Source organism: Peromyscus maniculatus, chromosome 20 (assembly GCF_049852395.1).
Source record: "Peromyscus maniculatus bairdii isolate BWxNUB_F1_BW_parent chromosome 20, HU_Pman_BW_mat_3.1, whole genome shotgun sequence".
Taxonomy (NCBI): domain Eukaryota; kingdom Metazoa; phylum Chordata; class Mammalia; order Rodentia; family Cricetidae; genus Peromyscus; species Peromyscus maniculatus.
Genome location: NC_134871.1, coordinates 29,149,866 through 29,165,017, shown reverse-complemented (window position 1 = coordinate 29,165,017; position 15,152 = coordinate 29,149,866). Strand labels below are relative to the sequence as shown.

At 40.6% G+C, this 15,152-nt stretch overlaps 1 protein-coding gene and 1 long non-coding RNA gene across 6 annotated transcripts in view; one reads left to right on the top strand and one right to left on the bottom strand.

Moving 5' to 3' along the window:
- LOC143269745 (uncharacterized) overlaps positions 1 to 2,767 on the bottom strand; it is a 40,181-nt gene extending 37,414 nt beyond the window's left edge. For both annotated transcript variants that reach the window (XR_013046398.1, XR_013046397.1), the window contains exon 1: positions 2,553 to 2,767. This is a non-coding gene — a long non-coding RNA (uncharacterized LOC143269745). The remainder of the gene's footprint in view (positions 1 to 2,552) is intronic.
- The window catches only part of Cpq (carboxypeptidase Q), a 429,601-nt gene that overhangs the window by 395,585 nt on the left and 18,864 nt on the right, over positions 1 to 15,152 (top strand). The gene's annotated exons all lie outside the window — the stretch shown is intronic.

Below are 15,152 nucleotides of genomic sequence, written 5' to 3'. Positions count from 1 at the left end.
CCCTCTACTGTGTTTTATCCCTTTCTTGGCCGTAATGCACTCTGCTGTGATCTCAGTAGCCACTGTGTTTCCACCCCTGGTGCTTTTCCATTCCCACCCAGTCCTGGTGGCATCTCCACTTTTGTCTATGCCATAAAATCTCAGTTCATGTGTATCTCAGGCAAGGCCCCTACAAACTCTGAATATGTTCTGAATCCTCTTTGTGCTTCTCAGACCCCAGTCTTTCTCCTTGTCACTGTCACTGATGCCCACCACTGCTTTAGGACATGGGGATGTCCAACATAGTTCTCATGACTTTCTTCTCCAGCTTTACTTAATTCTCCATCTTCTTTCCTGACAAAGAGGCAGCAGGTTTCCCCTCCTTCCTCCAATAAAAAAAACCAAGGTCTATGAAACCTGGCTCTATGATCCTCCCTTCCTACCATTTCCTCTGTGACTTAGCCCATGTTATAAACAAATGTTTTTAAAACGATTTTTTAAAAATCTTGTTACATACAAATTTTACATATTAATCGCCTGCTCTATGATGTTTTGGTTTATGTAAAATAATGGTGCAAAGTTTCAATCAAGGCAAACATCTGTCTCCTCAAATATCAGTCACTAATTTCTGGTAATAACAGTCAAGATTCTTTTCTTTTTAATTCTCTAGACCTTGCTTTTTATATAGTAAGTATAAATATATTTATAGCCCACCTACTTTAATTGTCATTATGAAACATCATCCCGCCACTTAGAAGCACAATAAATTCAGTACAAATAATCTGAATTTTCACCTTAAATTGATATTTTACTCCATACATCGAGTGTAACAAAGTTCTTTTATAGAAAGAGTTCAAAATAGAGGTCCGTTTCAATCCCTTTAGGTTACTGTTCAATTTCCCTTGTCTTTCTTGGCAAATCCTATGGAATATGCATCAGTGCTTTGCCACCTATGACAAGCCCCCGTTATGACAGCTACACCCACCTTGGTGCTCTTACAACACCCCCCAGCCCCACCCCCACCCCCACCCCCACAATATGCTTCTGACTTCCCTCTCTGCTTCATCCTTCTGGATTACTCTCCAAAAAGGGGGATGATTTAAAGTTTCTTCTCCATGAAGTCTAGTCAAGAAAGTTCTTCTGTGAAGCCATGTTGTTGCATTGTCTTTTTCTATAACTCTCCTTTTCATTTCATGTTATTGATATATAATTGGCACAAATGTTATCAAACATTTGAAAATTATATAGCCTGTGCAAACAATATCCAAATAAAGATCAATTTCTAACACTCTAGCCATCATCCTTACTCCATTCCAGTTGACCTCAACCTCTCCCAGAAACAATACTGTTCTGAATGGTATTATCAGAGATTTCTTTTGCCTAAATTTGAACTTGGTATCAAGGAGATCACACACATGGCGTGGGGTTGTATTTCTTTAGCATTGTAGCCTTTCAGTATTCACTCATGGTGTTACACTTATTGGAACTTTATTCTTCTTGATTGATGAACACTACAGCTTGTCCATCCTTTTTGCCATTAGATGTATATTTAACCTCTTGAGTTTTTAGTATCTACTCACAAAGCTGTGTATATACTGATACAAGTAGTTTGTTTATGGGCATGTGCTTTATTTTCTTCTTGGGAAATATCTATGCCTGGGACTTTGAAAAAACTGACAAGCTATTTTTACAAAGTGACTTTCCCTCATTGCTTTCTCTCCCTTCACCCAGCAACCTATGAGGGTCCCACTTGTTCCACCTCCACACCCAGTGTTTAGAGCCCTCTCCATGCTTCCTTTGACACTGGTGATGATGGTCTGTATTCATTCCCATTCCCCCACCCCTCCAGTTGAGCTTCTGAAGGCCTACAGTCATTCCTCCATCACTGTACACACCCACAGTCTGCCATGTAGCTGATGCCCTGTAAATCCAAACTCAATAAAATGGAACCTGGTAAAGCAACCAAGGACTGGAAAATTCTGAAGATGCTGAGTGTTCCAAAGAAACTGATATGATTTGACTCACAGGCAGTGTGTTATAATATTGCAGCATGAATGCAGGGCTCCTACTGCCATTTGTTACAGTCTTCAGGAAGCCTTTTTATCAGATTCATAGCAGCAAGTGATACAAATTATTGGATTTCTTTTCCAAAATAAAAAAGAGCTGTTTGCAACCTTTTGAAGCTGGGCAAATGAGCCATTGATCTTACCTGTGGAACACCATAGAACATGCTTGTCCTGTCTCAACCTCCAATAGTCCATGACTAGAGCCAGTCTATTTACCCATGCTGGTCTCATCTTCATTCTCTGAGTATGCTTTATCTATATCCCCTCCCATGCCTTTTCCAACACCCTGAGGAGATTCTCACTTGGCTTGCTCTCACATTTCTCTCCTAGCAGAGAAATCAAGGCCTAGCACAGATGCCAAGGTCTTGTGACACTTTCTCAGCAGTTTATTATGTAGTAACCATTCTCAATTATAAATGATGGATCATAAGCTTCCCAGGAGGGAGGATGGCCCCAATCTATCTCCCAGGACTTACACATTCATCCTAGGGCAGGAGAGCTTCCTACCTTACAAATGTCCTGCAGATGCTGATGGCCTCATCCCAAATAGCCAGCTGCTACACAGGCTCTCTTTTGATGTCCCTTGCTCAAAATGAGCCATTCTGTTTTTAGCTCAGCTTTTCTGCCTTCTCCGTCATCTTGAAGTAACACATGACTTCAGAGCATGTCTCACCACTCACCAGTAAAAAAAAGGTTAGGGGTCATTTGGGAACATGTGTTGAAGCCTGTGGTCTCATGGGAGTGTGGAAGGCATTGAGTAACAGGACACTGCCCCATGCTGGCAATGCAGGCTGTGCATGTTAGTGGAGATGTAGAAACAGCTGGTGTGAGTTCAGCAAGCATCTTACACAAGAACAGAGAAGAGGGTGATGGTACAAATTTTCTTTTCTCTTATTTTTCTCTCACTTTCAAAATACACATGATTCTTGATTGTCCCCTCAGATACTGTGGTTGGATACATCAGATGTTTTCCAGAAAGACAACCCAAAAGGCGATCTTCTCTTTCAACTGCCATTTGTTTATGTTGGTCTCCAGAACATCTTTCATCTAGAAGAGCAGAGGTTGCCATCCTCACTTGCTGCCTTATTTTGATCTTCTCACTGTGGTACTCCACCCTCTCTCCACCTCTCATTCTTTAAAATTGTTTATTCATTAAATGGTATTCAACACTGTAATTCTTTCTGGACAGTGTGATAGGAGCTGCTGGTAGCCATAACAGAATCAATGCTCACTTCTGGTTTATATTCTACTAGGAGATGTAGACACATAAGTAGATAGTTATATGCACTCCTCGCTGCCTTTTTAGTACATGGACTATGGCAGAACCTGAGAGACAGTAAGGCAAAGCTGGCGTCTGGAAGACCTTCAAGAAGAGGTGACCTTCATGATAGTACTAGTTACCTAGAAGTCAGCTGAACAGAATGGGGAGGAGTTTCACACGGAACCCGTAGAAGGTAAGAAACTATGAAAGCATGGCACAATAAGGAAGTGAAAGAAGCTGAGCATGCCTGAAAAGCAGAAAGTAAGAGGGTAGGAAAGATAAGGTTGAAATGACAGTGAGGGAACAGTCTTTTGTGTGGGATTTCCAGCTACAATGGGATGAACACGACATACATCCAGTAGAAGCACGCTGTGAATTTTGATCTCTCCCCATGCCTCATGGCTAAGATCTCTCATGTCTACCTTCTTTCTCACTCTCTTGCTCTCTCTTCCTCCCTCCCTCCTCTTCTGGGCAGCATCAGTGAGCCACAGCTCTCAGCCAGACAATGCCATCAACTAATCAAAGTCCTCTCACTCTGCAAGGCACTGTATTGTGAAGCCAGTAGGTTAGATGTCTTCCTTGCATTTCCCACACATGACATTCTCAGCTTAAGTCACCTTTCTCAACACATAATCCCATCATAATTTGAGAAGCATCTGTACTACTATAGTGGCCCTTTAGAATGTTCTGAGTAGAGACTTCTCATAACAAACTATTCAAAAGCCTAAATAGAACAATGAGAGGACTCCTTTTGTAGAAAGAACACTGAATGTGCAGCTGAGCTGGAACAGGTGGGGAAACCCGACAAGAAATGACGTAGTGAGTAAGTAGGAGTACAAGCAGAGGAGACAGATGAACTAGTGATGTCAAGGGAGAAGAGGATAACTATCAATTATTAAACTATCAGCCTCTTCCCTCTGGTATAACCAAAGGGTTTCCATAGAAGAACCTTCAGGTCTAGGGTAGGGGTAAGCCAGTTTCATATGTCCTGGGTCTCAGACTAGGTCTAGACATATCATAAGTCATTTGATAAAAATGCTGCCCCAGTAATGTATCAGATAGCTTGGGGGCAGGGGAGGGCTGAAGGCATGAAAAAATCCACAGAGAAGGTTAAAAAAGAGAAGCCAGGAAGTGGGGGCATTTGGAGGAAGCAATTCCCTGCAGGGCCTTGATCAGAGAAGAGTCCTGCACAACAATGTTCAATCTGGAAAGAGTTCTCAGAAAACACTTTTTTTCCATAGTTTCAGTGACGAGCAAGGTGACCTTGGCAAGTGCTATTTTAAGGGATCAGTAAGAAGGAGGCAGAAAGTGAGTTGGAAATGAAGAATTGGAGAGAGCAGATAAGAAAGCAAGAGGTTTGATGGTAAATGGAGAAAAGATGGCTCTTATGAAGAGGGTGAATTTCTTTCACAACATAAATAGGTCTGTAATGATAAGAGGAATCAATTCAATCTGCTGAGGTGTAACTGTAGGATGTAAGACAAGTAATGGGAATATGGGTACATTTAATGATGTGACTTTACAATTATAATTTCAATATGGAATTATAATATAGTTGGTTAAATCCCTGATTTACAGAAGACTGTAAAGCTCAGTTCTATGAGATGGAGGTTGTGGAGTGGCAGGTTCTGTATGTGGCCAGCCCCTGTGGTTCATTCATAGCAGAGGGTGGCCTTAAACAAGTCACCTAATCTGTCTACTCCAACTGGAGATAATCACAGTTTCTCAGTGCATAGTACATTTTTTCTCTAGTCTTCTCCTGAAGTCTAAAATCAAGAAAAAGAATTTATGTAGTGGCCTCTAATATAGGTTGATATAAAGATAAGGAAAGCTATGACCTTACACTACAGTTTTCTAATTTACTGAAATTCAGATTGTTCCTAAAAAGGACCATTCCATCTGTGGAGACATTTGATGTTGTGATTTTGAGCCCCAGAAAGGACTCCAAAGCACCCCCCTTGAAAGTGATGGGTGTGTATACAAGAAGTTTCCCTGGGGTTTCTACCTGGTTTCTTTCCCTCAAGCTTTCAAATGATAGCTCCCTGTTCAGGGAGTATGCAAACTGATGAAGGTCCACATTACTACCAAGCCAGGCCCCACAGTTGGTATTGGTGGTGATCTGAACTGTCCTTTGCAGAAGCCTGGCACCATGTATCAGCCAACTATCACAGCCTCTGAGACCAGCTTCCATGAGTACACCCAGGGTAATAAAAAGAAATGTTAGCTGAGTAGCAGGACTTAAGAATAATTCTTGCCGGGCGGTGGTGGTGGTGCACGCCTTTAATCCCAGCACTCAGGAGGCAGAGGCAGGTGGATCTCTGTGAGTTTGAGGCCAGCCTGGGCTACCAAGTGAGTTCCGGGAAAGGCGCAAAACTACACAGAGAAACCCTGTCTTGAAAAAACAAAAAAAAAAAAAAAAAGAATAGTTCTTATTTATCTGAGGGAATAAAAACTCATACATGTACTGATGATTGTTTTCTTTATTTTTCTCAAGCTTCTTCCAATTCTTTTTGTTCTGCATCCCCTCATATACATCCCATGGAAGGCAAAAATTTACATCTGAGGGGTGTAAGTAACCATGGTAACAAGATACTGAAGAATTTGTGTAGGGGGTTAGGTCTTTATCAACCAGACTTTAGCAAGCAGGGAACTGGCACCAAAGTAGCTTTGTGCCTGACCTTTGGTTCTACAATTAGACACCAGGGAATTTGTCCTTGTGTATTTCTGTGGAGGTTTATTTTACAGATTCATTTGTTGGGGCATTTAGTCTATTTTGAATTTTCCCTGAAGTTATAAATCAGTTAACTGTATGTAGCTGTCTTGTCAGCCTGAGCTAAAGAAATAAGACAGGCTTCTAAGTGTCTTACAGTCCTCGTGGAACAATAGACCTAGTTATAAAGCATATCCTAGTGTATTTTTTATTTATGAAAATTGTACAGCTTTATGAGAAATCATCTTTGGACAGTCCACAGAATAAATGCCCATACAATTGAGATGTAATCATGTGATTACATGTACATGTTACATGAGAATGCAGGATAATAGGGAGATTCCACAGCTGCTTTGCACATGTGAAATTACAGATAGAGGCAAACAGTCATTTATAGTCTGTGGCCTCGTAAGCCTCACTTGATGATGTTCCTCCATCAGAGAGTTATTAATCTGGTTGGTCGACCTTATGAATATCAGTCATCTGCTGCATATTCTTGTGGCCTGAGACAATCAACCCTTCTGCCTGTTAGTGAAATTGGAATTATTGTCTATGAACATAGTGAGAGAATGTTCCAAAGTATCTGTCACATGTTGGTGATCCATAAATGCTGGTTTCCATTCTAGAGCATGCTGGGACTCTGTCCCTCAAGACCCTGAAGTTTGCCCTCAGGTCAGGCCTGTGTGGTTTTTTGAGCAGCTATTTGAACTCGGGGTGTTTATGTCCTTGAGTATTTTTGCTCATCTCTAAAGGATACAGGATTTCCACAGCACTGGCATCTTTGGGATTAAATGAAGCAATACATCACAGCACCTGGCACACAGAAGGTGGTCAGTATGTTTCTCTTCTCTGTCACTATTTTGTCTAGTAGCTAGTAATTTTATTCTGGTAGATCCAGTGTGTTTCTCTACATGAAGTGAAAATATCAAATGTTTAGTTATCCCTCAGCCTGATTTATTACTTTGCTATGTCTGCAATAGTGATGTCCTGCCAGTTGCCAGCATTGAAATGATGCATTCCTTCATTCTCAGTGAATTCTATGTGGGCATTTTCTCACCTCTGGTTGAACATTTTTGCAGTCCCCTTAAAAACAATGTCCTTGTTTTGTTTCCTTGCTCTGGCATGGCTCTGCTCATCCCTCTCAGCTTCCTAAATCCTATCTTGATTCCCTGTACTGTTTGCAGTTTAGTGAGCATAGGGTTTCTATTCTGAGGTAGGTAGAACACAAGACAAACAGAGTTCTTCCTGAACAGTTTCTATGTGAATCCCTATGCTATAGCACCTGTCTTCTGTTCTATCCTGCTGCACAACTGAAATATGCTAAACCAAAGAGGGGGGAAAGGCAGCATGAGAGGAGAGACAGTCTGCCTCGGAGCTGTTTCTGGAAGGACTTGCTAGCATCCTGCTTGTAGAAAAGACAGCTTGAAAGCTACTCTGGTGCCTCTTCTGCTTGCAGAGCCTACAGCCCTGCCTACACACTGCATGGCAGAAGCTAATTACCAAGATAATTATTGGTACCAGCACTGCCCAACCGCTGTGTTTTGTAATCAAAAACTATCCCAGCAGGTATGAGTCTGAAAATGCAGAGAATCTATTGAAGGCTTATCAACCTGGAGCAGTTTTCTTCTAGCCCATGTGCCCATGTTATCCCAATTTTATGTGAGCAGAATGTTTGGGGATCTAGAGAACATTTGGAGCACTTCAGCCAATGGATAGACATGAGGGACTCAGTGTGAACAGCCTTTGCTAACTCACAGCTCTACGGCTGGACCCCATGGCAGCCTCACTGAGCTCCTGTAATATTTTAACATTTGTTCTCCAAAGAGTAGATCACTACCTGACTTAGCCTTCATTTGGTATTCAGTCGAAGATAAATTGATTTCCTTCAGTCATGAACAGGCTGTGTTATCAGTGAGCACAGTGTTGCTAGGTTGGGTGGGATATGCATTCCTACCCACACCACCCACTTCCTAGTCTCACCAGCACCGAGCTACAAACTGGCTTAGTCTCAGCCAGCATTAGTTAATTATGTCAGTACCTCTTTGTCATCACACACTAAGGAAATGGAGTTTCTACCTTGAAAATCTGGTTTACACAAAATAAAACAGCATAGTTACAATTGGCTTTTTAAGTTCTTGAAGAAATTTCAAATGCAAAACGAAGCACAAGCTGCAAAACAGAAGGAAAGATTGTGCAGGAAAGACACAAAAGAAGAATGTGAAATGCAGAGGAAAATGAGTGAAGCTGATGGGTGAGAGATTGCAAAGGCAGAAGGGTGGGGTCAAGGAAAGTCAGAAGAGAAGAAATGAGACAGAAAAGGGGGGATGTGTGCTTGAGCAATGGGCTCAAAAGGAACTAGAAAACATGAAGACCACAGTAAGAATTCCAGAGGAGAAAGATTAGAGATACATGGGTCTTAAAAACTGCAGCTTATCTGTGGTTTGGGAGGAAATGGAGAGGGGCTAGCGAGATGTCTGAATTCCTTAAGGCTGCCTGCCAGTCAGAGGGAATGTCAGACTGTGAAGAGCCAGCCAGACTCATTACTGCGCTTGGCCAGCATGTAATGGCAGCCGAATTCACTGATGCATATTTAAACTGAATCTTCATAACCAAGGCCTAAGTAAACAGTCACCAGCTGCAAATGAAAGCTGTACAGCTTTCAGTAGGGAATGTCTGCAGGAAAAGAAGTGGGGCGCCCTTTGCACTGCTTCTCTCAAACATTTTTGGTCATTTGTGGGTCTCAGCATTGAGGTGTGCTAGCAGCTGTTTCATTGCTAGGCTGTACATCCTTCTAGTGCTTGTAATTTTCTGCTGGGCAAGGAGAGTGGTTGACCTGAAATGTAAATGAAGTCCCTTTCAGGGAGATCAAATACATCTAACCAAAGAACTCACAGAGGACTCGAGCTCCAGTAGGACCCACAGAAACCCTGCACCCAAACCTGAGAAATCCAAGTAGGTTTCCAGGCAGCTCAAATTTGCAGTCAACAGTAGGGAGAGCCTGGAGGTGTGAGGGAATACTCAAGGTGATATTTAGCATCAAAGATGAATATGGAGACTCAGCACTATCGTCTGCAATTATTATGAACCCCACACTGGCCACTGGCTGCTCTGTTAAAATTAGTAATCATCTGTAGCTTATGCTGGTCTCTCTATAGAGTGCAGCCTTTGTGGAGCCTTTTCCAGTGCCTTCCCTTATGATTGGGCTAAATGCCTGCTTTGTTATGTGTTTCTCAAGTGATGGATAATACAGTTTTCACCAGTGAGCCCGAGAAGTACACTAACCATCCAAACTGATATATTTGTCTTTATAATGTAAATATATACACTGGTATTTCATGCTGCTGCATCTGGTTTTCTATAGTCCTGAGTTGGGTTTCTCAGGGAAGCTGGAACAACTCCTGGTTGTCCCCAGCCTCTTCCCCATTCCTTCAGTGCCCATTCCAGATGAGAATCACCTCTAAGGATGAAGAGTTATTGGCAAGAGTTAAGTTATTCAACAAATATTTACTAACTAGTTATCATGAACAAACAAATGCAGTTGCCTGGGACCTTTTTGGCTTTAGTACTCAGTATGCTATGTTCCAAGAAACCCCTTGGCTGCAAAAGAAGCCCCTTGGTGGTCCCATCACCTACCTTGTTCTGAAAGAGCTAGAAGAGGTCCTAGAAACCATGGTTCTAAGACATTCATCTTAAAGGCTACCTAGCACCCAGAAGTCCTCCTTCTCAGTCTATCTGGACACTTTTGGTACATTAAAAAGGTCGTTCAGCATCACTGTAGGATGCTGAAACAGTGAGCTGCAGTGGACTACAAAGGTCTGTCTAGTTCCACCTGTGTTACTTCTGAAAACTTCTAACAATAATGTAACAAGTCAGAGGACCCACATGAAGCCAGCAGACGGTCCATCTCTGACCTGGTCTCTCACAGATCAATGCATAGACAAGTCATTCAGCCTCGGCATTGCTAGGACTTCTAGTGTGAAAATGAAGTAAATGTAAGAATTTCCCATGAAAGAGCTACCAAAGAAGGAACAAGACATATGCTATAGTTTTCATGATTCATCACCACCTGGCCTTGGACCAGCAAGTTCACTTCTTTGTTTCCTCATGTAAAAAATACAAAGTCATTAACAACACATTTAGGAGGATTCTCCTGATCATTATCATTATGTGACAGTACAGGAAACATTAACAAATGTTACATTATACTATCATGTGATTGTTCTTACAGCTCAAAGGAGGCACATTTATCATGGGTCATGAATTAGCACACGAGTTGTATACCACCATCTGTGAGCTAAATGTTTGTTTTGATTAAAAATATGAGCATGGATATTTATGTATACAATGCTATGTATAACATATATAATGTTTATACATAATTTAATTAAAAATCAGTTAAACATATCCATCCATGCATGTGTGTATATATATATGGTGGTTTTCATGCTGTGGTAACAAAGCTGGGAGTTGCACATCAAACTTAAAATATTTAGTTTCTACTCTTAACAATATGGTTGCAACATCAATAGTTCAAAATCCAAGATTGTCGTAGGATCTGTGTCTGTATTACTGTGTGATCTCAAGCAACTGGTTCTCTCTGTCTCTATTGCTGTCTCTCCATCTGTCTCTGTCTCTCTCTTCCCTCTCTCACCCTCCCTCCCTCCCTTCTCCTTAACTCTCCATTTGTCTCTCTCTTGAACTCTACCTAAAGGATTGCAAATCGAAAATAGAGCCTCTTTTGCTCCTTCCCAAATGTTGTGACAATAGATAAGAAACAAAGGCATTGATTTTTCTCTGTACTGTTCATCAGGTTGATGCTGTGATGTGTTAATGAATGATGAGTGATGTGTTAATCTCTGGTGCTAATCCTCTTCTGTACAGTAGTGGGGGATTACTTACATTGGTGATGGCATACAGACCTCTGCACTGTGCTGTGACATCAGGAGTCAGACTACTACATAAGAATCTGATTGAGTCACAATATCTAGTCAGGAGTGTGCGTTTTAATTACTTCTTCATCCCTTGATCCTCTGAAGATTGTCATTAAACATTTACAAGACATGAACTTCAGATCATGCCAATATCTTTGCTAAGGTTACCCAGCAGCTGGCCGTTTTAATCCAGGACCAAGACAGAGGTGCTTCCTGGAAGCATGAGGCAAGGCTACTCTGAAGACAGAGGAACAACAGGGGTGTAACACATGGGTAGTTTGCAGAATAAATACCAAAGCTGTTTCTTCCTGTTAAAACTTGAGTGCATATTTGACTGTGAACTGCATGACTCATGCAGACTGCTCAAGAGCACACCAGAGTGGCTAACAGACCTTTGCATGATTTGTGTAAATGTAGGGCCTCCTCTTTCCCAAGAATCTCTTCAAAACTCCAGCGAAGATGCTCCTAAGAGCAGTTCTTGTGTGGCTCCAAATGGCTACACAGTACCCAAGCCTGAACATTAAACACTTATCAGCTCTCTAGCAGCTCGGTTACAAGTGCTGTTTTCCCAACTCGAGGTTTAACACACAAACTATTGGTGGCAAAAACACTCTTTGATTTACAAATGGGTTCACTCCCATGTTACTTCAGTAATCTGTTGCCACTAGTGTGCAGTGCCAATAAAATCTCCATTTCCAAAGCTCTCTACACCTATGCTCTTTCAGCATGAACCTGGATGATAAGATCAAAAACAAGGTGTACTTAACAATCCTCTTAGCTATTTTGTCAACCAAAAGTAGCTTTTGTCAAAGGCCTTTTCTTCTCAGCCTAAGAGCTTAATATTACTTTGTGTTTATGATTATCCCAGAGAGATGGAGTACAGAATCTTATGTGATAATAGTATGTTATGTTACATTATGTAATGCATATGTGATTTTATTGGCTAATGTTTATATTGACCAAACAATGAAAGCTCAACCAGCTGGACTGTAGGAGTAGTAATGATAGTACTAACAGCCACTGTCATGGTGGACATTACCATGTGCCAAGCAACAATCTAACTCATTAGTCCCTGAAAATCAAACCAAAAAGTTAGGTGCAATTATTTAACATTCCTATATTACAAATGTGAGACCATGGCTCAGGGATATAAACTCCCATTCTTCACAAGCTGTTACACATTACAAGATTCAGAATCAGTAAGGCTGCCCTTATAATTCATGCTAGTAAGCACACAGCACGATGCTAGCAAAGAAACTGTCAGATGCTGAAATGTAAGCATAAGAACAATGGATGATAGATCTAGTCTAGACTTAAGAAGCTAGGAAAAACTGATGCCTTAGGCCATAAACGGCATTAAAAACAGGAAAACTGGGCAACTTCTACCAACTATTTTAATTTATTGGACAATATGAAGATGAGGACTGTAACCCCTGAGCTAAAGAAAGCAAATGTTCACCGCACCATCCCCAGTTCTCTTCCTGGACTCACATTTGGGACCATGGAACAGGAAGGGAAAGCCCAAGTATAGAACAGAAGTCTCTTTACAAAGACTGAAAGTCTAATTCAGAGAGTCTGTGTGTTCCAGACAGGAGGGGCCATGCTGAAAAAGAGCTGCAGGAATCCGTGTAAAGATCCTTTTTTGCTGAATACTGAAATGGGTATCTATTGGGTAAAATTCCATAAGACTCAGCAAAAGCAGCTGTCAAAGAGCTGAAAGCTTAACAAGGCCCAGAGCCAGAAGGACATGTAAAACTTGAATCATGATCTACTGCAAAGAAGAAATTATTGAATTTGAAGTGCGTTCAACAGAGACCTCAAGAAGGGGCTCTCTTCAGTAGGGGGCGCTCAACTAGTTCATGACTGTGCTAGATATCTCAATCACAGGTATTCATGCCCAATGGTCTTTAAAGGAAAATGAGAAAATACAGATGTTTAGCAATAGAAAATATACAATATCTACTCTTCTATCAAAAATTACTAGAAATGAAAAAGGAAGAAAATCTGACCATAAAGAAAACAGCCAAGAGATACAGGCCCAGTAATGAAAGTGGCGGTGAAACTGAGTGACTTAATATGTAAACAGCTATTACACCATATGTGAAAACACACCTTGCCATGTCATTAATTTACATTGATTATTAAGTTCATATTATTTGGAAATTAAGGGAAGGCAACACTGCACTAAGAAGACAGATGGAGACTATAGTCACTTGGGATTGTATAAGTGAAATATACACTGTATGGAGATTTAAAGTTCACTTAATGAGCACATCAGCCCGTTGAATCAAGTAAATAATTAGTGAACTTCAAAACGTGGCAATAGAAGCAATTTAAACTGAAGACAGAGGGGGATGAAATTAATAAAAATGAAAATCTCTGTGGCAATTGAACAGGTTCAACCAATCCAACATGTAAAACTGGACTCCCAAAAACTACCAAGATGATGTTAGAACAAGAAAAGAAAATGAGTTACTAATGCCCAAAGGTTTTCCTAATGCATCAAGAACTATACACTCACATGCAGGAAACTCAATAAACCAAACAGGATGAACAAGCAAGTCACTGTCACCAACCTGATGAGAAGCAGCAATAACAATGTCTCTACAACTCCCAGATAAGAAAAATGCTGAGAAAAGTGAGCAAGATAAGAATAATCACTGCTTTTATAAGAAATTGCAGTGTCTTATGGGAGCCATAAATGACATCTTTAAAGTACTCAAACAAAACCCCACCAACTTAAAGCAATCAGCAAAAATGCACCTTAAAATTATAATAAAATTAAAATTTTCCTGACACACATTATTTGACAAACAAAATTGGAGGATCAAACTCTTCCTCAGGAAACCCATATGACAAGAAAAGCTAAAGAAAGCATATCAAGTTGAAATAAAACTGTGCCAGGTCTGACACAGAGCTTCAAAAGCAGGACAGAATTTCTGATAACTACCATCCAATAAAAATTACTTTATATTAAAAAGAAAGAAAATGTGAACAGTTATAAGTAGATAAATAAGTCAGTAAATCTAAAAGGCATTCTGGCCAGTGAAATGTCTTTCAAAAAGTATGTGATTCTGTAAAGCAAAAATAATAATACATATGGGGTTTATCAATACAGGGAAGTAAATGTAGGGTAACTATTGCAAAGAACAGAAGAGGAAAATATGCTAGCATACTATTCTAATATTCAAAAATATGTGAAGTACAGACCTGGCAAAGACTTTTATTCTTTATAGTGGTATAATAAATTTTAGATCAACCACTAAAAAATAAGTTATAAATAATAAGCCATAGATAAGACAAAGCACAACTTAAATAGACTCCATTCAAAAGAGAGGAAGGAACAGCTGCAATAGCTTATGCCAGTCATCCCTGTGTTTGTGGAGCTGAGGCAGTGAGATCCCAAGTTTCAGGCCAGCCTTGGCTATGTAGCAAGACTCAAATCTCAAAGAATCCGAAAACGTATATAACAGGCCAGTAATTTGGCTCAATGAGTAAAAAGCTCTCTCTGTGCAAGCCTGAAGACCTGAGTTTGATCCTTAGAACCCATGTAAAAGCCAGTGTCAGGATTGTACATCTGTAATCCTACATACTATGCAATCAGTAGTTGGTCCTAAGTGCAATTCTTCTGCAAGACGTGAAGCCAAGACAGGAGAACCACCTAAAGACTTACAAACCAGCTAGCCTGTAGGACAGTGCACAGCAAAAACAAGAGAAACGCTGCCCAGTCAATTTGGAAGGTAAGAACCAACCCCTAAAAGTTGTCCTCCGACCTCCACACAGGCTATGGTATCTCTAATATCTCTCCCTCTCCCTCCCACATCACTCTCTTCCTCCCTCTCCTCCCTCTCCTCCCTCCTCTCAATAATAATAATAATAATAATAAAGACTTTTAAATACAAATAAATAAGAGGAAAGAAAGAAAGGAGAGGTTGAAGAAAAAGGCTAAATGAAACATAAAATGGACATGAAGGTAGCAGGATTATACTCAAGCATCTCAACCAAAAGACAGGCTTACCAAACTGAATTTAAAGATGAGATGCGTGTAAAGCAGTGCTCAGATGGAAATCTGTGGTTTGACATGCTTATGTAAGAAGGGAACTTAAGGAAGACTCTATGATCTCGTCACATTAAAAAGCCTGAAAGGGTGCATTGTCATCAGAGAGCCTTTATCCAGTAACTGATGGAAGCAGATGCAGAGATCC